The 26270-nt window shown below is 44.9% G+C and overlaps 1 protein-coding gene across 7 annotated transcripts in view; it reads left to right on the plus strand.

Annotated features, from left to right (window-relative positions):
• fat3a (FAT atypical cadherin 3a) overlaps nt 1–26270 on the plus strand; it is a 963948-nt gene that overhangs the window by 541041 nt on the left and 396637 nt on the right. The window lies entirely within an intron of this gene.

Here is a 26270-nt window from a genome sequence, read left to right on the forward strand (position 1 = left end):
AATTGGAGCTTATGACAGAGGTGTTGGAAGACTCAACACACCGTACAAGAGCATTATTTTATTTTCAAAATGCACCTGCACTCATTCCTTTTCCCCAAGGAGGATAGGAAATCCAGCCACAGATCTTTATTGATGGCAATTCTCTCTGGTGGCACCCTGTTGTTCGGCCACCAATATGCATAAATTAATTTGTTCACTTTTGGACAGATTTTTAATGTGTGCAATTGTTAGGATATTTTTCTAACTGTGGCATGGAATACCTTTGTGCAAGAATTTGAGCTCAGCCATAACTGATGGACTGTACATTTACAAAAATCCCATGGGATTTCATTTTCAAGAAAAAGTGCTGACAAACGTTGTTTACGGATCAATGTCTGCATTAATTGCTACTGGGGTTGGTGTCCTTCAGAGGCTGTCTATCCATTGCCTGTTCAAGCATGTCTGTAAGAAGATAAGAATTTCACATGAAAGTGACAGCATTCCTAAATGTGGTTCTGTATGGCATACTTTTGGAGAAAATAAGAATAAACCAAATCAATGTCATGTGAACAAACTTTGACCAGATACTTCTCTTGTGCTCCATGTTATGCTTTAAACAAAACTCTGACCTGTGACCTTATACACATGCAAAACACACACACACACAAATTCTGATTCTGTAGTTCTCAGGGGTTCAATGGAAACTCTTGTTACTGAATATGACTTTATGAATACCCCACAAAGCTTATTCTTTGTTTTAGACAGCAGAAGAATAAACATGATTACAAGTACAGTTTACTGTGTAACGTTCTTGAACTTCTCTTCCTCGGCTACAAACAACAGAATCTGAGCACTCTGCCAACTGCACCGTTCATAGGATTGCCAACAGGACCCTTCACACTCTCTTTCTCCCCCCATGCTCTTTTTCTCACCCTCACACTCTTTCTCTCTCTGCCCCCATCATGCACATTCTCTCTCTCCCCCTCATGCACTGTTCCCCGCTTACCACATGCCCTCTCTTCAACACCCTCACCTGCTTTCTTTCCCTACCATCATACACCACTCCCTCTTTCCTAGTGTGCTCTCCCTCCCGCCCCTCATCATGTGTGCTTTTTACCTCCTTGCAGTATTCTCTGTCTCCCATTGCACCCCTTCTCCCTCCCTTTGTACATGCCCTTTATCCCACCCCTTTACACACCATCTCTTCCTACTCCATCATTTGTACGCTTTTTCCTTTTCCCTTGCCCATGTTCTTTCTGCCTCTCTCTTCATTCTCCTTCACTTTCATACCAATTATTAAGTGATTACTTAGGGACAGTGATATATGGAAATAGTTTAAACAGTATCATTCATAATTTAGCCTATCCAAAATCATTTTCCAGCCAATAAAGTACTTTTGATCAATTTACAGAAGATTATGGAGAGGTGTCGGTGGACAGCGAAGGGTAGTATACTAGGAGTCGCAGTCAGTTTGATCACAAGGAGAAAAACATTTCTTTGTGCAGAATTTTGGCGATCAGTTGCTGAAGCAGTTGTCATGGAAGATGGTTGACGCAGGATTTTGTAATTGAAAATTGTAGATTAATTACTTTTAAAATTTCTGGCTTGTTATTTCATGGTCGAAGCTTTTAGCTATGAAATGTAGCTTTCTATGTAATAAGCTATTATGTCACGTGTGATATAAAGATTCATTTCCCACACTCATGGCTCTGGCAGGGTTAATAGATGTGGATTTTTAAATCTATTAGAAGCGTTCAGCCTTAGAGTATTCAGCTGAATCTTTCATTTGTGGCTTGCAGCAGTTTTTCTTTATGCCTGATTAACCATCTGCCATTTCAGGAAAGGAGAAAAAGCAGCAATATAATTGAAATTTCATTAATGATACATCACACTGATATTAATTAAATGTTGACTGTTCCTCATTGTTCTGTGCTGCGCTTGAACTTTTATAAAGGCCTCTTCTTTCAACTTGAAAGATACAGAAAGTTATTTTGTTTCTTCGTGCATCTTTTTCAGACATTTCTTAAGTCCGATTTCTTCATGAAAATATTTGTTATGACAGATGACTAAATGCTTGGGAATTACCCACTTGGTTTGAACCATCATTTTAAGATGCAGATTGATACATCAAAATGGGATACTTCTAAGACAGAAAATCAAAATTAATACTTTGAAATCTATGACAATATTTATAGTTTTATAGCTATTATAAAATGTACTGATCTGGGTCATTTTGTAACTTAACTTTGTTGAGTTCGATCTCTTCGAATTGCAACAAAATAACAGTACATGTTTTGACAAGGTATATCAATATGCTGGTTGTGATGTCACTGACTTAGTTACTTTAAGCTCGAGATCCTAACTGGAGAAATAAAAATTCCTGATCTCTGTATTTGTAGTTACTGAGTTTGAACAAGGATACTTGAAGCTGTTGCTTCTCCATTTCTCAAATACTTTCAGAGAGGGAGTCAGAAAACGATAACATTTTCAACCTTGTAAATGTTCCCTCTCCTTGTCCCTCAACCATCTATTTCTATTTGCCTCTTCCTTTCTCCCTCTCACGCACAAGCACATGTACACAAGCCCATACCATTTGCAATTAATTTCTCCAAATCAAATGTTGAGGTTAAAATGTAGATCCTTAGATGTGCTAACATTATGATTAAGTATGCTTGCCTCAATTCTGCAGGAAGGATAGATGTAAATTAAATGAAAATGGCATTATTTCATGAAAATATGTAAACAGAAAATTTGACTCAATATAGACTGTTCAAACTGATGATCTTAAGAGTCGCCAAGAAGTAAGTATTAATTTTTAGGGAGGGTTCAGATTGTTTTTTAAAGAGGCTGTCTATTTGTTCTCTCGAGCTTCCTGGTGTTGATAAAAAAGAGACAGCCTCTTTTAAAAAAAAAACTGGGGTTAGAAAACCATCTGCTCCTCTGAATTAATGGACCCCTGTAGAGCTACATAAGTAAACAACCTCAATCCTCCCATTGAAACTGCCTGGGCCTGTCAATTAAAAGGCAATGGCCCATGAAATTGCATGCAAACAATATAGTTCAAAGCTTTTAGACTTCTAGGCATGCGAACAGGAAGAAAAAGCTAAAGGGCAATAAAATTGACTGTGCAAATAAAGTACTTCAAAGCGTTCCACCACATTAAAAGGAATCCTTTTACCTTCATCTCACAGATCTTTGAACTTGACATACTGACAGTTTTAAGGGTTTAAGGCTGCAAATGGGAAGACTTTCAATTTATTATCAGATAACTTTAATTTTGAGACACTGATGGATAGTTTAAAGGCCTTAAAGGCTGCAGATGGGGAGACCAGCCAAACGACCACCATCCCAGGAAAGACTCCCAACCTAAGCCTGTCCAGCCCAGCATAAACTCCCTGACTCCCATTAAGGACCCCCTTCAGCACCCTGGAGGCAAATGTGAGGAGGATACTCAACCCCTTTGCCCACTCCTCGATGTGCAAGCCCCAGGTTGGCACTGCCAAGGGGTGGAGCCTGAAGGGAGGAAATTCAGGCAGGGGGTGAAAGGGTATGGGGGTGAGTGAGGGGGGATAAGGGGGTAACTGGAGAAGACTGGGGGGGTGCCCTTGCCAGTGATTAGGATGGGTCGGGCTTTGCCGGTGATTTGAGGTAATGCAGCAGGATTCTGAAACAAGGTGCCTTTACAAATGGTGCCCTGATCTCTGAGGACCAGGACCTTTCAGAGAGATTAGGTCCTAACCCCCTTGAGTCGAGTGACAACCCCAGTGTGCCATTGAGTGGCACGGAAGCCCTGATCCTGGGTGAAAAACAATTAAATCGCTCTTGAATGACAGGTCAGGGTCGCTCCCAGTGCTAGTGCAAATCACTCCAGTTTTCCCATTGGTGGGGGTACTTCGTCAATCAGGAGAATCGCACCCCAATACTCAAAAGCCAAATTAATACTAATGTCTTTACTAGGTTTGAAAATTACAACATACCTCCTACAATACACCTGTTACTCATAAATACATTGCAAGAAATCGTGCACACGGCTTCCCAGCAAGCAGTCAACCTCCTATCAATTGTACCTTCCAGAAGCTGACCAAGCCACCCAACCTGAGCATTGAATCAGTATGTTGCAATGACCGTTATACCCGTCTCTCCAAATATGTAGGATGGTTCATTGACAAGATCATATTGTCCCATCAAAATCCACCTCGCTCTACAATTGGCTAATGTGTGGCATCTACGTCTTTCTTCAAACTTGAAATTAGAGCCAACAGCAAATGACTGCAGATACTGGAATCTGAATCAATTTTTGTCAATCACCACATATTTGTCAATCTCTACCTATCACTGACCGTCTTTCCAGTCCCACTACTCCCCGCACCCCCCCTCCACCCTCCCCACAACAGTGTAAATCTGATCCTATTTGAAATTAGGAACTCCTTGGCAATGAGCATATGTTTAAATCCATTCAGTAATTTTCCCCCTGCCGATCTTTATAGGTAACTTATTTCAAACTATTGCTTGGAGAATTAATAAATCATGTAAACTAAAAATATTTATGCCTTTCTGCACTTAAAAAGAAGATGGCCATTCAATGCCAGTTTGTGACTCTCGGCTTTCAAAACTCCTTGTCCAACTCAATTAGCATTTTAAAAAAATATATCAGTTCCTTATCCTTGTGTTACCAGACATGATGTCTCCAACTTTTTGTGTGCGCTAAGCTTTTCCAAAACAATCCGTTTTGCCATTAAAGTGAAGCATAGCATTTGGTTATGATCCATTTTATGATACTTTATGCTGTTCACAAAACATTCTGGAGCTTGAAAAGGTTACAGACCAATGCCTCTGCTGTCTGTAATGGAAGAACCACTCTGAAGTTGCTAAACCTGCATGCAGCATAGCTTTTGGTATTTTTAAAAATTATTACTGTCCCCACCCTTCCACAAACACTGGGGATAAATTCCTTCCGCAAATCTCAACTTTCAATTAAAATAATGATACCTTACTTACATATGCTCTTGGTCTCTCTTCTCCTCCTACACTCATTTACTTGGGGATGTTGGCAGTTCTTGGCTGTCTGAAATCATGGTGGGTATAAAAGGTCCACGGCCACATCAACAACACATGTTCATCCTGTCAAACAGGATGAGGGTGCGCTGGATTGAAAAAGAACATAAGGCAGGAATACACCATTGTCCTCAATAGTCTTAGTTGCATTGGATGCTGTGAACACCATTGCAGCCAGCATTATAAGGCTGAGGAGGTGAAGGCATCCTTGTGCCCTGCCAATTTTGCTCTTCCCCCTCATGTTGTGTGTCACTTGTCCTGCAAAAGAGACAAATTGTCAGTGATCTTTTTGTGTTTAGTTGATATTCCCACCATAGCTGAATAGTCAGAGGTATGTAGAGACAGTTAAAGGTGGGCATGAGATTGCCAGCATTGGTAGGTGTGAGGTGGAAAATTTGGATGTTATACGGCAGTCCTCAGTGACGGGGGGGGGGGGGGGGGGGGGGTGCTGCTGATTGACTAATGGGAATGTGGTACATTGGACAGTGTGAGAGGTTGCTGGTGTGATGGGTATGAGATGTCATATGAAGATGCGCTCACTGACGTTGGCCACCCATGTGAAGCCACAAGACTTGTTGTGGCACTATTACCAGGCCTTCAGCCAAGACTCCAGGAGTCGACTTTCCTAGTCAACTGCTTCAACTGCCTTCTGAGGGTGGTTCTTAAGGGTTCCCTGACACTCCCTCACCTCCACCTCACCCCCCATTTACCTCTTCTCTTTCCCCCTCCCGCAGAATCTTGGTGTCTCTCCTCCTATCCACTCACAGCACAAGTGCATCCAGGAGTGCACCTGTCTCTATGGATTCCTTTCCTGCCCTAGGGTTCCCTTTGCTAGAATTTCCATGAACAATAATTTGGTCAACTTCCCTTTAAAAAGAGCAGGCTGCCTATATGTTGTGATCGGCAAACAATACTGGTTGGGCCTCCTTCTCTGTGCTGAATTCACTGCCAGCTTTCTGGAGCAGAGTGCAGTGCTGGAGGAGCACCAGCTTGCACCAGAATAATTTATTTGATTTGGATACACCAATATTGTGCGTTGCCCACCTCATTCTGAACAAGCATATTGCGAATTGTGACCCCCACCCATGGCCCAAAATCTAGGAAACCCAATTTCTATCCCATAATCTTTGGAATAATTGGCTTATAGAACTGTTTGACCAGATGCAATGAATGATGACTGAAACATTTGATGGGGAAGATCAATTCCTAATTCGCAAGAGCAGATCGATATAGAAAAATTGTCAAAAATATTGATATCGAGTCCTGAATTGGGATTTGGATGAGTTCCTTTTCATCATTCTAAATTGCTCAATTCTTGTCTCAAATCCATTGCATAATATGCCTCTCGATAGTAATTGATCAAGTTGAGGAGATTTTGTTACTTTCCCATAGGTAAGTGTCCATGAGCTATGTTGAATTGCTTTTCCACTTTTCTCCACTTCCCTAACGGCTAAAATGACTAGGGTCACCATTGCAGTGAGAACAGGTGAATTATTACTTCTTTCCACAATACGCTTGTATACCAGGCTACAAAATAAATATCCTTATTTTCTTCTAAACTAAAATCCCCAACAGCAATATTTTAATGTTAAATATTAAAATATATATCTTCCTTACCAGGATCCTGTTTTAAATCATTACTGGTTTCTTTGTAAGGATCCTTTTTAGCTTTACAGTTTAAAATGATACAGGCTATTCCAGTTTTCATGGGTGGGATTTAATACCCTCTGCCCTACCACCCTCACAGAAGCAGGTTGGGGGGTGAGGGGGTGATCCTGAAGTGTGGAGAAGCATGGAGAGCCTTCCCAATTAAGTCTGGGGAGGAAAGAATTGAGGACAGCCTTCCTGGACTTGGTCCACCTGAGCCTCTTAAGTGACCATTTGGGCACGCCGCCAGGTATACATTTGGGTTTGCCAGTTGCTGGGTGGATAGATCCTGCTTGTGTAACCTGTGCCTAACAGAGGACCCATTAATTACAAACGTTCCTGCAGTAAGGCATTCCATGTCTTTAACACAGACTCTCCCCCTCCCCCCCTCCCCCCCCCCCCTTCTCCTAGTCTCCCTTGTGAGGGTCATCCAGAATGGTCACAGCAGGGGACCCTCACTTAGCTGCATTGCCGGGGCTCCATGGCTGCTCCTTCTCTCAGGGACTGCTGCAATACAGACAGTGGCCACCGCTGCCAGTGACATTACTGGTAAGAAGAGCTGCCAGCCACTAATTGAATAGTAGCCCTTGGAGGAAGGATATCCATCATTTGGAACCCAAGATCCTCAACACAAACCAGGTTGGTGCCTTGGCTTTAAAGCATGTTGTGGTGCCAGAAAAATGGCCACAGTGATGTTGCTCCGGTTATCTGGCCAATTGTTGAACCCACCTGCCAAGGCCATTAAAGCCATGGCCTTTAAATGCAACCCAAGTGTGCTCTAGAGATACACACAAACATACCAATTACGAACAGGTCATTCTGCCTTCGAGCATGCTCTGCCATTCAGTACGATCATGATATCTGTTTGTAACTTCAACCCCATGTTCCTGCCTACCCCGATAACTATTTAGCCCCTTGTTAATTAAGAACCATCTGGCTCTACCTTAAAAATATTCAACGATTCTGCTTCCACTGCTCTTTGAGGAAGAGAGTTCCAGAAATAAATTCTCCTCATCTCCGTCTTAAATGAGTGACCCCTGGAACATCCAGTGTAAGAGAAGGTCGCATATAAGGTAGCTCACACCAGAGTCCTTGTTGTTTTGGTCCTTTTTGCCTGATTCCTGGAGGAAATTGGTTGACAAACCTGGCCCATCTAATAGGGTTTGAAGAAAGGATGTCGAAGGCCATGACAAAGACTGTTGGAAAGAAGGGTACAAGTGGTAGTGCTCACTGGGAGGAAAGATGGCAGAGCCGACCAGGGTGGGTGTGGCCGCTCGCTGACTGGGGTAATGGTAATCGAATTTGAAAAACAATTTAGGAAGCACTTTGAAAGACAGGGAAGGGAGATAATGGAGACACTCAAAAAGTCTATTGAGGATGCGCTGGGCCCGATAAAAGAGAAGTTGGGAAGAACTTTGGAGGCCGTGACAGAGCATGGAGAGATTCTGAAGGAGCTGGAGGACAACTTGTTGCGGCATAGTGATCAGATAGCCTCTCTAGAGGCTAAGATGCTGGTGGTAGTTGAGAGGAATAAAGCCCTGAGAACAAAGATCAAGGACCTGGAGAACAGGTCGAGGAGACAGAACCTCAGGATCTTGGCGCTGCTGGAGGGATTGGCGGGCCAGAGGCCAACCGGCTACTTTGCCTAGATGTTTGTGAAGTTGTTTGTAGGGGGGGAGAAGATGTCCGCTCCTCAGCTTGATAGGGCTTACTGGACACTCCAGCAGAGGCCCCGGGTGAATGAGCCACCGCAGGCGATGATAGTCTGTTTCCACAACTACCAGAAGGAACAGGTTCCGTAATGGGCCAAAGAAAATTGGGAGGTAAAGTGAGAAAGAAGCAGCATCTGAATTTGTTAAGATGTCGGGCCAGAGGGCGTTGGCACTATAGAAAAGTGGAATGCGTTTTGGTGTGGTGTACCCAACGAGGCTGAGAGTTGGCCATAACTGAAAACAATTTTTTTCTAGACGGTGGCGAAGGCGTTCATCTAGGAACAAGGACTTGGATTGAATTTAAAGGGTTTGAAAGGGACTTTTAATGGGTGTCGATGGGGCAGGATTGTTTGTGGATGTATCCATATTTTGCATACATGTTTAGTTAGGACGGGTTTATTGGAGTGTATATGTTGTTGCAGGATTGATTTGCAAAGTAATTGGAAATATTGGTTAAGGCAGCACCATAGACAATATTTGGCCCAAGGTGGGATGTTGAGAATTGGAAAGGTTTGGTTTTTGCAGCAGGGGAGTTTTTGTCTGTTTTCTGTGTTCTTGGGATTTGAGTCCAGGCACTGGGGGCTACTTTACTAGCAGTTAGTTTGGAGCTGGTGAACAGGAGTGAGGTGAGAGGAGAGGCTGAGGCTTGTTGGACCATTTGGACAGGTTTCAATGTGCCTAGTGTGTACGTTTGGTAGGGAAAGAGGGATGATAAGGAGGGAGCATTGTTCGATAGGCGATAGTTTGCTGGTTCTTGGGTTAGGGGGTGGGAGTGCGGGGAAGTGTGCGTGTGGGCCTGGGCTTTAAGAACTTGGCATAAGGAGGAGATAATTCCACACGGTGGAAATAGCTAACTTAAGGGGGTGTGTTTTCGGGCGGGAAGGGTTGTGGCAGATCAAGGAGATAGGTATGTGATAGTCTCACTGGGACACTGGACGGCAAGTTACAGGTGCTGGTGAATCTGAAACTCCTGAATTGGGAGGATGTAACGTTCATGAGGAGATGGCAGCCGCAATATCAGATTTGGTGCATCCTTTGATTCTGGGGGGAGATTTGAATTGAGTTTTGAACCTAAAACTTAACCGGTCGAAGCCAAAGTCGTTGACCCCTTCAGGGGTGGGAAAGGTGATTTTGCCATTTATGGAGGAGATGGAGGAGCAGAGCCATGACGGTTTATGTACCCTTTGGGGTAAGGAATTTTTGTTTTTCTCCCCAGTCCATAAAGAAGACTCGAGGACAGATTTTTTTTCCTGATGGGAAGGTCTCTTCAGCCCAGGGTGAGTAAAGATGAGTATTCAGCAATAGTCATTTCAGACCACGCTCCACATTTAGTAGATTTGATATCAAAGGTAGGTCCGGTTCAGTGCCCAGCATGAAGGCTAGATGTGGGGTTATTGGTGGACATGGGGTTCTGCGGATGGATATCGAGGGTGATAGGCAGATACGTGGAGTTAATGGGAATTGGTCGGTCTCACCCTCTTGTTCTATGCGAGGCCCTGAAAGCAGTGATTATAGGGGAGATCATGAAACTACATTAATGAAAATCGCTTATTGTCACAAGTAGGCTTCAAATTAAATTACTGTGAAAAGCCCCTAGTCGCCACACTCTGGCGCGCTGGTACGGGAATTGAACCGTGCTGCTGGCCTGCCTTGGTCTGCTTTAAAAGTCAGCGATTTAGCCCTGTGCTAAACCAGCCCCTATATTGCACGAAGTGCAGATAGAGAGGGAGACGAGGGAGGAACACCAAAGGTGGAGGAACAACAAAGGGCGGAGGAACAACAAAGGGCAGATGGAGTTTAATCCGGACAAATCTGACAAATGCATTTTGGAAGGTCTAATACAGGTAGGGAATATACAGTGAATGGTAGAACCCTCAAGAGTATTGATAGTCAGAGAGATCTAGGTGTGCAGGTCCACAGGTCATTGAAAGGGGCAACACAGGTGGAGAAGGTAGTTGAGAAGGCATACGGCATGCTTGCCTTCATTGGCCGGGGCATTGAGTATAAGAATTGGCAAGTCATGTTGCAGCTGTATAGAACCTTAGTTAGGCTACACTTGGAGTATAGTGTTCAATTCTAGTCGCCACACTACCAGAAGGAGGTGGAGGCTTTAGAGAGGGTGCAGAAGAGATTTACCAGGATGCTGCCTGGTATGGAGGGCATTAGCTATGAGGAGAGGTTGAATAAACTCGGTTTGTTCTCACTGGAACAACGGAGGTTGAGGGACGACCTGATAGAGGTCTACAAAATTATGAGGGGCATAGACAGAGTGGATAGTCAGAGACTTTTTCCCAGGGTAGAGGAGTCAATTACTAGGGGGCATAAGTTTAAGGTGCGAGGGGCAAGGTTTAGAGGAGATATACGATGCAAGTTTTTTTACACAGAGGGTAGTGGGTGCCTGGAACTCGCTGCTGGAGGAGGTGGTGGAAGCAGGGACGATAGTGACATTTAAGGGGCATCTTGACAAATACATGAATAGGATGGAAATAGAGGGATACGGAACCCGGAAGTGTAGAAGATTTTAGTTTCGATGGGCAGCATGGTCGGCGCAGGCCTGTAAAGCCAAAGGGCCTGTTCCTGTGCTGTACTTTTCTTTGTTCTTTGTTGGTGGATGATAGACCGTAGATATTCGAATGACCCAATCCCAGGTTTTGGAGCGGTTTGGGTTGAGACCCAGATTTGTGTCTTGTTAGCGATTGTTGGACAAGGCTCCCTCGTCTCGTGTTCACACCAATAACAAGAGCTCGGGGTACTTTCAATTCATGTTTGCGTTGGTGATAAAGACTTTGGCCATCGCATTGAGAGCTTTGGATAAGTGGAGAAGGATAATTAGGAGGAGGCTGGAACATAGGGTGTCACTCTATTCTTATGACCTTTTGCTATTCTTGACAGACCAGGTACCCACCATCGTTGATATTAATGGAACTGTTGAGGTCAGGCTCCTTTTCAGGATATAAGATGAACTTGTAAAAGAATGTGCAGTTTCATGGCTACCGTTTCGCGTGGTGGGTTCCAGCTTTAGGGATTTGGGGTTTCAAGTGGCTTGGGATTGGGCCTGACTTCACAAATTAAATTACACACGTGGGTAAAGTAAAGATCGATCCGCAAAGGTGGGATAACCTTCCCCTGTCTTTGATGAGGGTTCTAAAATAGATAGCTGAGGGGATTGTGGAGACATTGGTGATCTTTCAGGAATCACTGGAGGCAGGAAGGGTCCCAGAAGACTGGAAAGTGGCTAATGTAACACCACTGTTTAAGAAGGGAGGAAGGCAGAAGACGGGAAATTATAAGCTGGTTAGCCTGACTTCGGTCATTAGTAAGATTTTAGAGCACGTTATTAAAGATGAGATTGCAAAATACATGGAAGTCCATGATAAAATAGGATTGAGGCAGCACGACTTTGTCAAAGGGAGGTCATGTCTGACAAATCTGTTAGAGTTCTTTGAGGAGGTAACAAGGAAGTTAGACAAAGGAGAACCAATGGACATGATTTATTTAGATTTCCAGAAGGCCTTTGACAAGGTGCCGCATAGGAGATTGTTAAATACGTTAAGAGCCCTTGGTGTTAAGGGTAAGATCCTGGCATGGATAGAGGATTGGCTGCCTAGCAGAAGGCAGAGAGTGTGGATAAATGGGTCTTTTTCAGGATGGCAGCCTTAGTTAGTGACTAGTGGTGTGCCTCAGGGGTTTGTGCTGGGACCACAGCTTTTCACAATATACATTCATGATCTGGAAGAAGGACCTGAAGGCACTGTTGCTAAGTTTGCAGATGATGCAAAGATCTGTAGAGGGACAGGTAGTATTAAGGAAGCAAGGGGGCTGCAGAAGGATTTGGACAGGCTAAGAGAGTGGGCAATGAAGTGGCAGATGAAATACAATGTGGAAAAGTGTGAGGTTATGCACTTTGGAAGGAGGAATTTATGCATAGACTATTTCCTAAATGGGGAAATGCTTACAAAATCAAAAGTTCAAAGGGAGTCATTGTTCACGATTCTCTTAAGGTTAACGTGCAGGTTCAGTCAGCTGTTAGGAAGGCAAATGCAATATTAGCATTCATGACAAGAGGGCTAGAATACAAAAACAGGAATGTACTTCTGAGGCTGTATTCATAGAATTTACAGTGCAGAAGGAGGCCATTCAGCCCATCGAGTCTGCACCGGCTCTTGGAAAGAGCACCCTACCCAAGGTCAACAACTCCACCCTATCCCCATAACGCAGTAACCCCACCCAACACTAAGGGCAATTTTGGACTAAGGGCAATTTATCATGGCCAATCCACCTAACCTGCACATCTTTGGACCGTGGGAGGAAACCGGAGCACCCGGAGGAAACCCACGCACACACGGGGAGGATGTGCAGACTCCGCACAGACAGTGACCCAAGCCGGAATCGAACCTGGGACCCTGGAGCTGTGAAGCGATTGTGCTATCCACAATGTTACCGTGCTGCCCTATTAGGCTCTGGTCAGGCCCCATTTGGAGTACTGTGAGCAGTTTTGCATCCAGTATCTAAGTAAAGGTGCATTGACCATGGAATGGGTCCAGGGGAGGTTCACAAGAATGATCCCTGGAATGAACAGCTTGTTGTATGAGGAACGGTTGAGGACTCTGGGTCTGTACTCGTTGGAGTTTAGAAGGATATGGGGGGATTTTATTGAAACTTACAGAATACTGCGATGCCTGGATAGAGTGGGCGTGGAGAGGATGTTACCACTTGGAGGAAAAACTAGAACCAGAGGACACAATCTCAGACTAAAGGGACGATCCTTTAAAACAGAGATGAGGAGGAATTTATTCAGCCAGAGGGTGGTGAATCTGTGGAACACTTCGCCGCAGAAGGCTGTGGAGGCAAATCACTGAGTGTCTTTAAGACAGAGATAGATAGGTTCTTGTATAATAAGGGGATTGGGGGTAATGGGGAGAAGGCAGGAGAATGGGGATGAGAAAAATATCAGCCATGATTGAATGGCGGAGGAGACCCGATGGGCCAAGTGGGCTTAATTCTGCTCCTATGTCGTATGGTCTTATGGCACAGTCCAGTTGATCAAAATGAATATTTTGCCACAATTTTTGTTTTTAATCCAGTGTTTGCCAGTTTTTCTTCCTAAATCCTTTTCTGGAAGGGTTGAGAAGTTGAATGTAGGTGGGCAAGACCACAAGGGTTCGTCGGACAGTCTTTCCAAGAGAAAGACAGTCGGGGTGCTTGGTGTTGCTGGACAGTTAATGCGGAGAAGGTGTTTGGTCAGTCTAGTTATCGAGGGGCCACATGGGTGCAAATAGAAAAGTATTCGTCGAATCTCGTGATGGTTTCCACTTTGAAGATATGGAGACAATATCAACAGCATTTTAAGTAAGTGTCAGTGTCAAAACTGGCTCCCATTTGTGCCAACCATCTGTTTGAGCCCTGTGTGAGTAGATGCCACGTTCGGGGTGGGTGAGTGCTGACTGGGGAGGGAGGTGGGGGTTTGCGGGAAGGGAAGGTGTTGGAAAGACTGGGTGATCTGTTCTTGGAGGGGTGGTTTGTCAGTCTAAAGGGATCAGATTAATTCAGGTATCTTGCAGTTTGCAATTTTGTTCTTCACTCGCAGGGTCAGAGGAGGAGGGGACCATTTCCGGTATTTATGGATGGATTATGTTGGAAGATTCGGAGTTAATGGAGGTGGTTAAGGCTAAGTGGGAGGTGTAGTTGGGGGCCCATATTACATGATGAGGTGTGGAGTGAGGTCCTTCGCAGCGTAAACTCCATGTCCTCGTGCACAAGGCTTGGATTAATCCAATTTAAAATAGTTTTCAGGGCACACCTGACCAAATCCAGAATTAATTATTTCTCTGCAGGTGCGAACGCTGCTCAAGAGGTCCGGCTAACCATACACATGTTTTGGTCTTGTCCCAAGCTCATGAGTTTCTGGATCTCTGCAAGTACCATGTCAGCGATTCTGAGCTGGAGCCATGTCCTTAGTGGCCATACTTGGGGTATCAGATTTGCCAGAGCTGCAGATGGGCACAGGGCTGGTGTCCTGGCGTTCACCTCGCTGATTGCTCGGAGGCGAGTACTTATGGGGTGGAGGTCGTCATCTCCACCGAGTGCCTTGGTGTGGCTGGGAGACTTGGTGGAATTCCTATATCTCGAGAAAGTGAAGTGCACCATGAGAGGAGAAATTGAGCGGTTTTACCGAAGGTGGCAGCCGTTTGTTGTTTATGTCAAGGAATTGGTCACCGATAGCTGTTGGGGGGGGGGGGGGGGGGGGGGGGGGGTGCGCAAGGGAAAGGGAGAAGGGAGAGGGGTTAGGTTGTGTGTGAGGGGTTTGTTTTAAATGTGCATTTGTGTTAAGTCTTGCTGTTTTGTATTATCTCAAATTAAAAATTTGAATAAAAACATTTTTTTTTAACTAAGCGACCCTTTAATTTAAACTGTGGTTCCTAGTTCTACATTCTCCGACAAGAGGAAACTTCCTCTCCTGACCCATCCTGTTAAAACCCCTCAGGATCTTAAAGGTTCGATCAAGTTGCATCTTATTTTTCTAAACTCTGGTGGACACAAACCTAACCTCTCTAACCTTTTGTCATAAGACATCCTTGTAATTCCTTATGTTAGTCTGGTATACCTTCTTTGAACTGCTTTGATGCACCGTCAATTACTACAAAGATGAGAATGGTGGAACAATCGAGGCTTTATTGAACAAGATGTTGTGCCTCCTGTAGCTGGAACCAGTATGCCTGCAGCGTCGGAAAGCACACAGTTTTATACGGAGCCAGCAGGCAGGGATTTACCATTGTACCTCTAATATACGGGCAATGGCGTAATGAGTGAAGTTGCTGTAAAGGGCTTTGATTACTGTGGCAGAAGTCATATTGAGGCATGGGATGGCGAAAGGGAACCGGGAGTACTCATCAATCACATTCAGGAAATACGTGCTGTGGTCAGTGGAGCCTTTTGAAGTCCATGCTGAGGCGTTCAAAGGGGCGGAAGGCCTTCACCAGGTGCGCTCTATCTGTCCCATAGAAGTGCGGCTTGCACTCTGTGCAGACTTGGCAGTCTCTGGTGACGGTCCTGACCTCCACAATGGAGTAGGACAGGTTGTGAACCTTGATAAAATGGAAGAACCGGGTGACCCCCGGGTGGCAGAGGTCATAGTGGAGAGCCCAGAGACGGTCCACTTGTGTGCTGGCACATGTACTGTGGGATAGGGTCTCGGGGGTTCGTTGGGCTTCCAAGGCGATACAAGATCTCATAATTATAGGTGGAGAGCTCGATCCTCCACCTCAAGATCTTGTCATTTATGATCTTACCCCACCGTGAATTATTCAACATAAAGGCAACTGACTGTTTGTCAGTGAGGAGAGTGAATCTCCTGCCGGTCAGGTAATGCCTCCAATGTCGCACAGCTTCCACAATGGCTTGAGACTCCTTTTCGAAATTTGTAGACATGGAGGGTGCGGGAAAAGTAGGCCACGGGCCTGCCCGCCTGGTTGAGGGTGGCATCCAGAGCCACGTCCAATGCATCGCTCTCGACCTAAAAGGGGAGGGACTCGTCGACCGCGTGCATTGTGGCCTTGGCGATGTCCGCCTTGATGCGGTTGAAGGCCTGGCGGGCCCTAGCCATCAGGGGAAAAACCGTGGACTGAATGAGTGGGCGGGCCTTGTCCGCATAATTAGGGACCCACTGGGCGTAATAGGAGAAAAACCCCAGACATCGTTTCAGGGCCTTGGGGCAGTGGGGGAGAGGGAGTTCCAGGAGGGGGCGCATGCGGTCGGGGTCGGGCCCTAGGACTCCATTTTCCACGACATAGCCAAGGATGGCGAAGTGGTTGGTGCGGAACACACATTTCTCCTTATTGTATGTGAGATTAAGGGGTTTGGCGGTATGGAGGAATTTTTGGACGTTTGCGTCGTGGTCCTGCTGGTCATGGCCGCAGATGCTGACGTTATCTAGGTATGGGAAGGTGGCCCGCAGTCCGTACCGGTCAACCATTCGGTCCATCTCTCGCTGGAAGACCAAGACCCCATTAGTGATGCCGAAACGACCCTAAGGAAGTGACAGAGGTGGCCATCTGCTTCGAACGCAGCGTATTGGCGGTCCTCTGGGAGGATGGGGAGCTGGTGGTGAACTTCAAGTCCACTGTGGAAAAGACTCCATACTGCTTAATCGGATTTACCATGTCAGATATGCGTGGGAGGGGATACACGTCGCGCTGCGTGTACCGATTGTTGGTCTGACTGTAGTCAATGACCATCCTGTGCTTCTCCCCAGTCTTCACTACCACTATCTGAGCTCTCCAGGGGCTGAAGAAAGGCCTCAATGACCCCCTCCTGCAGAAGACGTTGGACCTCCGACCTGATGAAGGTCCTGTCCTGGGCACTGTACCGTCTGCTCCTAGTGGGGACAGGTTTGCAGTCCGGGGTGAGGTTCGCAAACAGGAAAGGTGGCTTGACCTTGAGGGTCGTGAGGCCGCAGACGGTGAGGGGGGGTAGGGGTCTGCCTAATTTTAAAGTGAGGCTGTGGAGGTGGCTTTGAAAATCTAGGCCGAGTAACAGGGCAGCGCAGAGGTGGGGGAGGACGTAGAGCCAGAAGTTGCTGAACTCTACGCCTTGGACAATGATGGTCACGATACAGTACCCCCGGATTTCAATGGAATGGGAATCCGGAGGCCAGGGAGATTTTCTGGGTGACGGGGTGTACCGTGAGGGAGCAGCGCCTTACCATAGTGGGGTGGATGAAGCTCTCTGTGCTCCCAGAGTCAAAAAGGCAGGTCATCTCGTGCCCATCGATCTTCACCGTCGTCGTCGAGGTTGCGAGGTTGCGGGGCCGAGACTGATCCAGGGTGATAAAGGCGAGCTGCGGAAGATGCTGGGAGGTCCCGGGCTGGTCAGCGGAGGCGGAGGTAGTGGTTGGCGGCGAACGGTCAGACGAGCAGAGGCCCTGAGGCGCAGTCCAAAATGGCGCTGAAGATGGCGGCGCCCACTGGTCGCACATGGCAGGCGGCATCAAAAATGGTAGCGCCCATGGGCCGTGCGTGGCTTGCGGTGAGGAAGATGGTGGCGCCCACGGGCCACACGTGGCTTGCGAAGGGGAAAATGGCGGCGCCCCTGGGTCGCACGTGGGGGGTGTAGAAACGTCGGGCCTGGAAACAGTGGCAACCGACCGGGCCTAGCAAACTGAAGCGATATGTCCTTTCTTCTGAATGTTACGGGAGGCCACTTCTAACGAATTAGCGAGCTGCCTAGTCCCCACAAGATCAAGCATACCCCCTTCCAGTAGCTGCTGGCAGGCGTACGCAGATTTCATGCCCGTGACGTAAGCATCTCTAATTAAGAGTTCGGTGTGCTGGACTGCCAAAACTGCCTGGCAGTCACAGTTCCTACCTGGGGCACGCAAGAAATTGTCCAGGGTCTACCTGGGATAGTGGCTGTCTTGTGGCCAGGAGGTGCCTGGCGTACACTTGGTTCACCGGTCGAACGTAATGTTCCTTGAGGAGCGCCATCTCTTTGGAGTAGGTGGGCACATCCTGGATGAGGGGAAAAATATCAGGGCTCACTTGTGAATAGAGGACTTGGAGCTTCTGCGCGTCCGAGGGTTCTTCAGCGGCTGCTCTGAGGTAGCCTTCGAAGCAGGCTAGCCAGTGGTCGAAGGTGGACGTGGCATTGGCTGCTTGAGGGCTCAGCAGCAGGCGATCAGGCTTGATGCGGAGATCCATCGTTTAAAAAACGTTGTCAATAAATTGATGCAGTCAATTACCACAAAGACGAGAATGGTAGAACAATCGAGGCTTTATTGAACAAGATGTTGTGCCTCCTGTAGCTGGAACCAGAATGGCTGCAGCGCCGGAAAGCGCACACTTTTTTACGCCGCCTGGTGGGCGGAGCCAGAAGGCAGGGATTTACCATTGTACCTCTAATATACGGGCAGTGCCGCAATACATATAATATACCACTATTGGTGACTACCACATGCTTCCAAAACATTTACTACTTTCATTAAATAAGGAGATTAACACTTTACATAGTACTCCAGATGTAGTGTCACCAATGCCCTGTACAACTGAGTATAACCTCCCTACTTGTGTAATCAATTCCCCTCATAATAAATGATAACATTCTATTAGCTCTCCTAATCACTTGTTCTACCTGTATATTAACCTTTTGTGATTCATACACTAAGGCTCCCAGATCCCTCTGCGCCTAAGCCCTCTGCAACCTCTCACCATTTAGATAAGCATTTCTATTCTTCCTGCCAAAATGCCTGTGTAAAATTAGATGAGTTTTTAACAAGGTGTGAAATAAGCCTATCTTTCCAAGTTAGAATCAGTTAAAGACCACGTTTTATATTCATTATTTTTTTTGTGTGCTGCCTACCAGTCATCAACTACAATGTTAAGAATCATTCAAATGTAAGTAATTTTGAGGTTCATATGGCTTTTCATTGCTACTGAGTAGTATGTTCTTGCTGATTATTCTTTGCTTTCATTATTTTGTTGATTAACACCCATACAGGTATGTGTCACATGTCACTGTAGCTGTAGTAAAATCAAGCTAGATTCTGTGCTGCACCAATTTGAACATTTGTTCAGGCAAGTGATTTAAGTGACTATATGCTGAAGTTACTTATTCCTGTTTAATCACACCAGCGTTACTGGCTTTCTGAATGTAACCTCAGATTGTTATGCACATAAATCTAATGCTGTGAGCTAATAATCATTAAATTTGGAAGATTAATTTTGCTTTTCTTCATCAACATGGATGTTTGTAGTTTTTATATAAATAAAATACATATAACAACATTAAAACATTGCTTCATAATTTAAAGGATTAAATTTATATTTAAACCAGATTAAATTGGCTCAGTTCCTTAAATCTGCGAGCTTTGAATGCTGCATTTTTAATGCTGTGTGGGTTCAGTGTATCAACAGATGCATAAAGTGACATTCGAACATTATTGCTTGACTTGCGCTAGCATGGTTCCATTTTTTCTGCAAACTTGTTGCACTATTGCACAAGTTGAATCTGGATGCACACAGTACATCTGTGAATTTGAAATAAAACTGGCTAGCTCAGCGGTTGCAGCTCACTCCCAGCAACCAACCTTTACTACCAGCAGATGGGATGACAGGACATCAAACTCCACAGTTCTACCTGATAGACCTTGTTTTTTGAAGTTTCAGCAGATTGATCACATTCTGGCTTCATGAGCACAACCATATCAGCCAGACGCGTGGGCTCATCTAGTTCGAAGTTCTTAATACATCAATTACAGTCTGGGTGTGAGAATGAGAATTACCATAAGATAAGTTATAGGAGTAGAATTAGGCCATTTGGCCCATCGGGTCTGCTCCGCCATTTGATTACAGTTGATATGTTTCTTATCCTCATTCTTCTGCCTTCTCCCTGTAACCACTGATCCCCTTATTAATCAAGAACCTATCTATCTCTGTCAATGACATCTACTTCTGCCTCAAAGCATTGATTCCAAATCACTGCCTTCTCCAATAATAATACGTTATCCAGCAGAGAGTTATATTCAGCAATTGTTACATTACTCATTGAGGGTGGTCAGCACTATAGGCATGGGCTGCATCAATTGGCCTGGCTTCAATATCTTGACATATCTTGTCCTTAAAGTATTTTCTGAAGAATAGTTTTATGATAGAAGTATGAAATATAGGCTGATTGCACGCATGATGGTAGTGATATATTAAGAAGTATTGGCAGGGCTCATCAGTATTATCTAAGACATGCATTTTTAGCCTGCCTGTCAACCACATTCCATCTTTTGTTGCTTTGAGACCTTACAGAGAGTCACAGTGAAACAGCACAATGGAAGCATGATACAAAAATAGTAAAATACTGCGGATAGGAAAAGCTGGAAACTCTCAGCAGCTCTAGCAGCACCTGTAGGGAGAGAATACAGAATTAATGTTGCAAGTCTGCATGACACTTGTTCAGAATTAAAGAGGGGTGGGGGGGTACAATGATTAGTACTGCTGCCTCACGGCGCCGAGGAACCGGGTTTGATCTCGGCCATGGGTCACTGTCCGTTTGGAGTTTACACATTCTCCCCGTCTCTGCATGGGTGTATGGGTCTCACCCCCACAACCCAAAGGTGTGCAGGGTAGGTGGATTGGCCATGCTAAAAATTTAAAAAAGAATTAAAGAGAGGGAAAAATGTGATTATCTATAATAGAGGATGGAACAGCTCCAACAGTGATTAGTGGAAACTGGGAGAAAAACAAAAATATAGCAATACTTGGGGAGGGGCTGGTTTGCACAGGAACTTAAAATGTTTGTGATATAAAAAAGGGGGTTAAGGTGGAGGAGAAAGGTCACAATTTAAAGTTGTTGAACTCCATGTTGAATCCTGAGGGCTGTAATGTGCTGAATTGAAAGATGAGGTGTTGCTCCTCCAGTTTGCAGTGAGCTTCACTGGAGCATCGCAGCAGGTCAAGGAAAGAGATGTGGGCATGAGAGCAAGATGTCGAATTAAACTGGGAAGCACCAGGAAGGTTGGGGTCAGGCTTGCAGACTGAGCGAAGATGTTACCCAAAGCGGTCACTCAGTTTGTGTCAGTTTCTTCGATGTAGAGGAGATGGAAATGGGAGCAGCAAATACAGTAAATCAAACTGAAAGAGGTAGAAGGAAAATGTTGCTTTACCTGAAAGGAGTGTTTGGGACTTTGAATAGTCAGGAGGTAAAGGGACAGATATTGCACCTTCTGTGATTGCAAGGGAAGGAACCAAGGGAAGGGGATGAGGAGTTGAACGTAATGGAAGTTTCGACCAGGGTGCCACAGAGGGGGTAAGGAGAAGATGTGTTTCATGGTGGTGTCATGCTGCAGTTGGTGGAAACGGTGGAGGGTGATCCTTTGAATGCAGAGGCTAGTGGGGTGGAAAGTGAGGACAAAGGGGACCCTATCATGGTTCTGGGAGAGAGGGGGAAGGGGGAGGGCAGGGGTCCAGGAAGTTGGTCAAACACTGTTGAATGCTCCATCAACGACAGGAGCCTTGGTTAAGGAAGCACAATGCAGCCTGACAAATCAATCTTCCAAGTGATCAATTGGCTTTTCAACAAATTTCTGATAATTTTTATTGTCACAGGCGGGCTTACATTAACACTGCAATAAAGGTACTGTGAAAAGTCCCGAGTTAGATCTGCAGGGTATTGTTCAGACAAATGCTGAAAAAGGTAGCACCGATATCATCCCTTTAGATATCCAGTTTGAATGGTTTGTTTTGCAATGAATTGTGTATTGTTGGAATCGACAAATTGGCCTCAAAACCCCTGGACTGAGGCAATAAAGAATTGGCCAGCATTGCTGCTGTTGATCTTGCTGAAAATTACAGGAGGGAGAAGCTGATATAGAACATTGAGTTTTTTTTTTTAAATTGAGACGTTTTCACATCAAAGTAAAATCAGCAATTAATGATTAAAGAGTCTCACACAAGAAAAACAACTGCAAGTTTGGTTAAAGCAGAAAATAGCAAGAGGTTGAAAAAAGATAATTGCTTGGGTGCTCTGTATCTCCCTTTCTCTCTTCTCTCTGTTTACATATTATTGAATCTGACAATGAAAATATATTGAAACTGTAAAGTATCATTTACATCCTAGGGACATCCCAAGGTACTTCACAAGCAATTAATTACTTCTGAAATTAAATCACTTAATTAAGTTATTGCCAGGACCTTGTGGTCAGCTCACCACATGAAAAACTATGACCCTATCTTTTCTGTAGGCTGCAGTAGGAACCTGCTCTCCATGCTGCAGCATGGGTCCAATGATGACTGACTGGAGAGGCCCAACAGCAAGGTGGAATGTCAGCGACGCCATGCTCCCCTTAATGTAAAATACACAGCCCTTGAGACTGTCCTTCAGCTCAGTAACATATGTTTATTTTAATTGGCTTAAGACAATAGAATAGCCTAGCATCCTTCCAGTTCAGAAGGAGGCCATTTGGCCCCTCGTGTCTGCATCAATCCCTCTGAAAGAGCACTCCACTTAGGCCCACTCCCCCGCTCTATTCCCGTAACCCCACCTAACCCATATTTGAACTAAAGGGCAATTTTAGCATAGCCAATCAACCTGACTATCATATCTTTGCATCCGGAGGAAACCCACACAGACACGGGGAGAAAGTGAAAATTCCACATAGTCACCCAAGGCCGGAATTGAACCGGAGTCCCTGGATCACTGTGCCACCATTTTATTTTTTTAAGATGCTATATTCTTTTAATTGTAACATCTGACAATGCAGCACTTCCTCAGTCAAACATTGAAGAACCAGTTTGAATGCGGAGTTAAAGCACTAGCTGTGAGTTTTTCCCACTGGTTCAGAATGTGAATACTGAGCTAAATGGCTACCTGAATGGTGTTGGTGCTGGTGAATGCTGTGTTTTATATTTTGGCACCTCTGTGGCTATTGGGGCCTTACCTGAGGCAGAGAGAAAAAGTACCCTCCACATCATATCAATTCACTTTCCCTTCAGTTGGGAGAATATGGGTAATTTTCTTTTTCTGTATTTGTATGACCGTTTCATTCTCTCTCCTACCTCATAACTACAGATTAGAGTGCATGTTCTGCTTGTAAAATATTTCTGGCTTTGGACCGTAGATTTTCCCAAGGCGAACAGTCGCAAAAAAGAGAATGCATTGTAAGTTTTGTTCAGTACATTAATTCCCACCATCCACCAGTAATTAGCCACAATCCACATGGGCCATAGGGCAACTGTTGACTCTTAAGACAGTAAAGGCACAGGTGTACGATGGAGAATGATCTTGGTGCTTTAGAGGTTTCTGGTCAGCCATGCTTGATGTGGAGTGGTGCCCCTCAAGCTATATAACTATTTGTCTCCCTATAAAATGGAAATTCCTTTAAATCTGAATAAAAACTGGATGGAAAAAGCACATTTCAGTGTAAGGCAATTATTTCCTTTAATGATACACTTTGTTCACCAATATTTGATGGGACATGGTTGTTTCTCATTTCTATGCTGGTCTGGTATGATTGATATAGATGCATTTTGAAAGACACTTCTGTTCTCTAGCCACAACACACCCGAAGAGAGTGGGAAAACAGATTGAGCTTGTTTATATACTCACTGTTAGTGTTGTCCTCTAGTGATCTTCTGACTGTGCTGACTGCACATTAAACTTTCATGTATTTACACATACAGAGATCACTACACCTGTCATTATTCCCCGAATAGATAGCCAAAACTTCTGTTACTCAGTCCAGTTGTTATCAATTCTTGAATTTCAATATGAATTCTGATCACTTCAAGTTTATGTAGAAGCCTTTTGTGCAAAAACTTTTTTTTTTTAATTTAGAGTACCCAATTAATTTTTTCCAATTAAGGGGCAATTTAGCGTATTCAATCCACCTACCTTGCACATCTTTGGGTTGTGGGGGCGAAACCCACGCAAACACGGGGAGAATGTGCAAACTCCACACAGACATTGACCTAGAGCCGGGATCGAACCTGGGACCTCGGCGCCGTGAGGCAGCAATGCTACCACTGCGCCACCGTGCTGCCCGCAAAACCTTTTTTAAAGAAATAGCATAAATAATAAACTCAAATTGCAATTATCAGTTGGAAGACATTGAAAATTCATATGAAAATTCTAACTGCATTATAACTGAGATTATTTAGTATCTATAGGAGTCAGATTATTAGATTAAACATTAAAACCTTTATTTGGGCATCACTGTGGCACAGTGGTTAGCACTGCTGCCTCATGGCGCTGAGGTCCCAGGTTCGATCCCGGCTCTAGGTCACTGTAATTTTTCCTGTGTTCGCATGGGTTTTACCTCCACAATCCAAAGATGTGCAGGATAGGTGGTGGATTGGCCAAGCTAAATCAGAAAGACCGTTGACTTCAGGAAGCATAGCGCATATCCCAGTCTACATCAATGGTGGAGATGGTTGATAGCTTTAAGTTCCTGGGGGTCACCATCAACAACAGTCTGTCCTGGTCCGCTCACGTTGATGCAATAGTCAAGAAAGCCCAACAATGTGTCGACTTCCTATGGAAGTTAAAGAAATTTGACATGTCTGCATTGACTCTCACAAACTTCTACCGGTGTGCCATAGAGAGCATCCTATCCGGCTGCAATCACAGCTTGGTATGGCAACTGCTCGGTCCAAGATCGCAAGAAACAACAGTGTAGTCTATTCAGCGTAACGAGCACACAAGCGTGCCATCCTCACATTGATTCTGTCTACAGCTCCCGCTGCCTTAGGAAGGCAGACAGCATTGTCAGAGACCCCTTACATCCAGGCATTGCCTTCTTCCAGACTCTTCCATCAGGCAGAAGGTATAGAAGTCTGAAGACCCGAACATCCAGACATAGGAACAGCCTCTTTCCCACAGCTACAAGACTCCTCAATGAATCTCCCTGGTGTCATAATATACACATTAGTATATTACGGTGCAGACACACACTGACTGACACACTGCAAGACCAATCAACACACACAACACAGCAACCAATCACCAGTTAGAGCACGCTCACTATAAAGGCAGAGGGCACTCGTTATCCTGCTCATTCGGGATGCAGCCTCTGAGAAGGACAGAGCTCACAACTTGTAGCACAGATCTTCACCATGTGCTGATAGTCAAGACTGGTCAGGATAGGCATAGGTCTTCAGTTTAATCTAACATAGTGTCGACCCACAGTGAAAGTATGTTCAATAGTTCCTGGCTTAATAAAATAGTGTTGTACTATTTCAAGTGTTGGTAGCCTGTATGTGTTACTGCTAGGGTAAACGCAGTCTCCACAGATCCAGAGTACCCAACACATCACCTGGGACTGATCTGTTCCCTGTAAGAACACGATACACAATGCCCTATGCTGCTCTTGCTCATGCATTTGCTTTGTTTGGCCTTTGATCCGCACTGTGACCAATCACGGTTTGTCAATGTACTCTGTCGATTATTCTTTTTGTCTTCTATGTACGTACTGTATACGTTCCCTTGGCCACAAAAAATACTTTTCACTGTATGATTTTCCCTTCAAGAAACCATGCTGACTCTGCTTGGTTATGTAAGTATTTTTGGAGTGGCATTAGTGTCTTCTACTTTGAATACTGGCACAAAGTATTTATTTAACTCTTCTGCCATTTCCTGGTTCCCCATTCTTATTTCCCCAATCTTGATCTCTTAGGGGCCTATGGTCAATTTGGCCTTGCTCTTCCTTTTTACATATTTAAAGAAGCTCTTACTGCCCATTTTTATAGTACACGCGAGTTTACCCTCATAGATTATCTTCTCCTTCTTTATTATTTTTTGGTCTTCTTTCATTGGTGGTTAAAACTTTCTCAATTTAGAACTTGCCACTGGGCACTATAACCTAAATAGCTGCCTTGCAATGCTGCCATAACCTTTTGTTTTGTAAGCCTGCGTAGATCCTCCCCAGAACCACCCCCCCCCCCCCCCCTATTTAGTTTAAAGCCCTCTCTACTTCTGTGGTTTTCAAGACCACTGGTTCAGATGTAGGCCATCCCAATGGTGCAACACTCACTTTCCCCAGTACTGATGCCATTGCCCCATGAACTGAAACCCACCTCCCGCACTAGTCTTTGAGCTACATATTCATCTCCCTAATTTTATGTACCCTATGCCAATTTGAACGTGGCTCAGATAATAATCCAGAGATTCTAAACTTGGAGGTTCTGTGGTTTAATTACCCTGGATGTCTGTTGCTCTGTTGTTATCCCTAATTGAATTGCATACACTGGCCAGAATTCTCTGTCCATTCACACCGGCAGTATTCTCCGGTCACACTGCAGTGAATGGATTTTTCGCTGAACATCAAATTTTCCGTTCTTACTGGCAACAGTGTTGGGGTGAACTCAAATCCGAGAATCCCTGCCACCATCTTTATTGCTC

Source organism: Scyliorhinus canicula, chromosome 14 (genome assembly GCF_902713615.1).
Source record: "Scyliorhinus canicula chromosome 14, sScyCan1.1, whole genome shotgun sequence".
Lineage (NCBI taxonomy): Eukaryota > Metazoa > Chordata > Chondrichthyes > Carcharhiniformes > Scyliorhinidae > Scyliorhinus > Scyliorhinus canicula.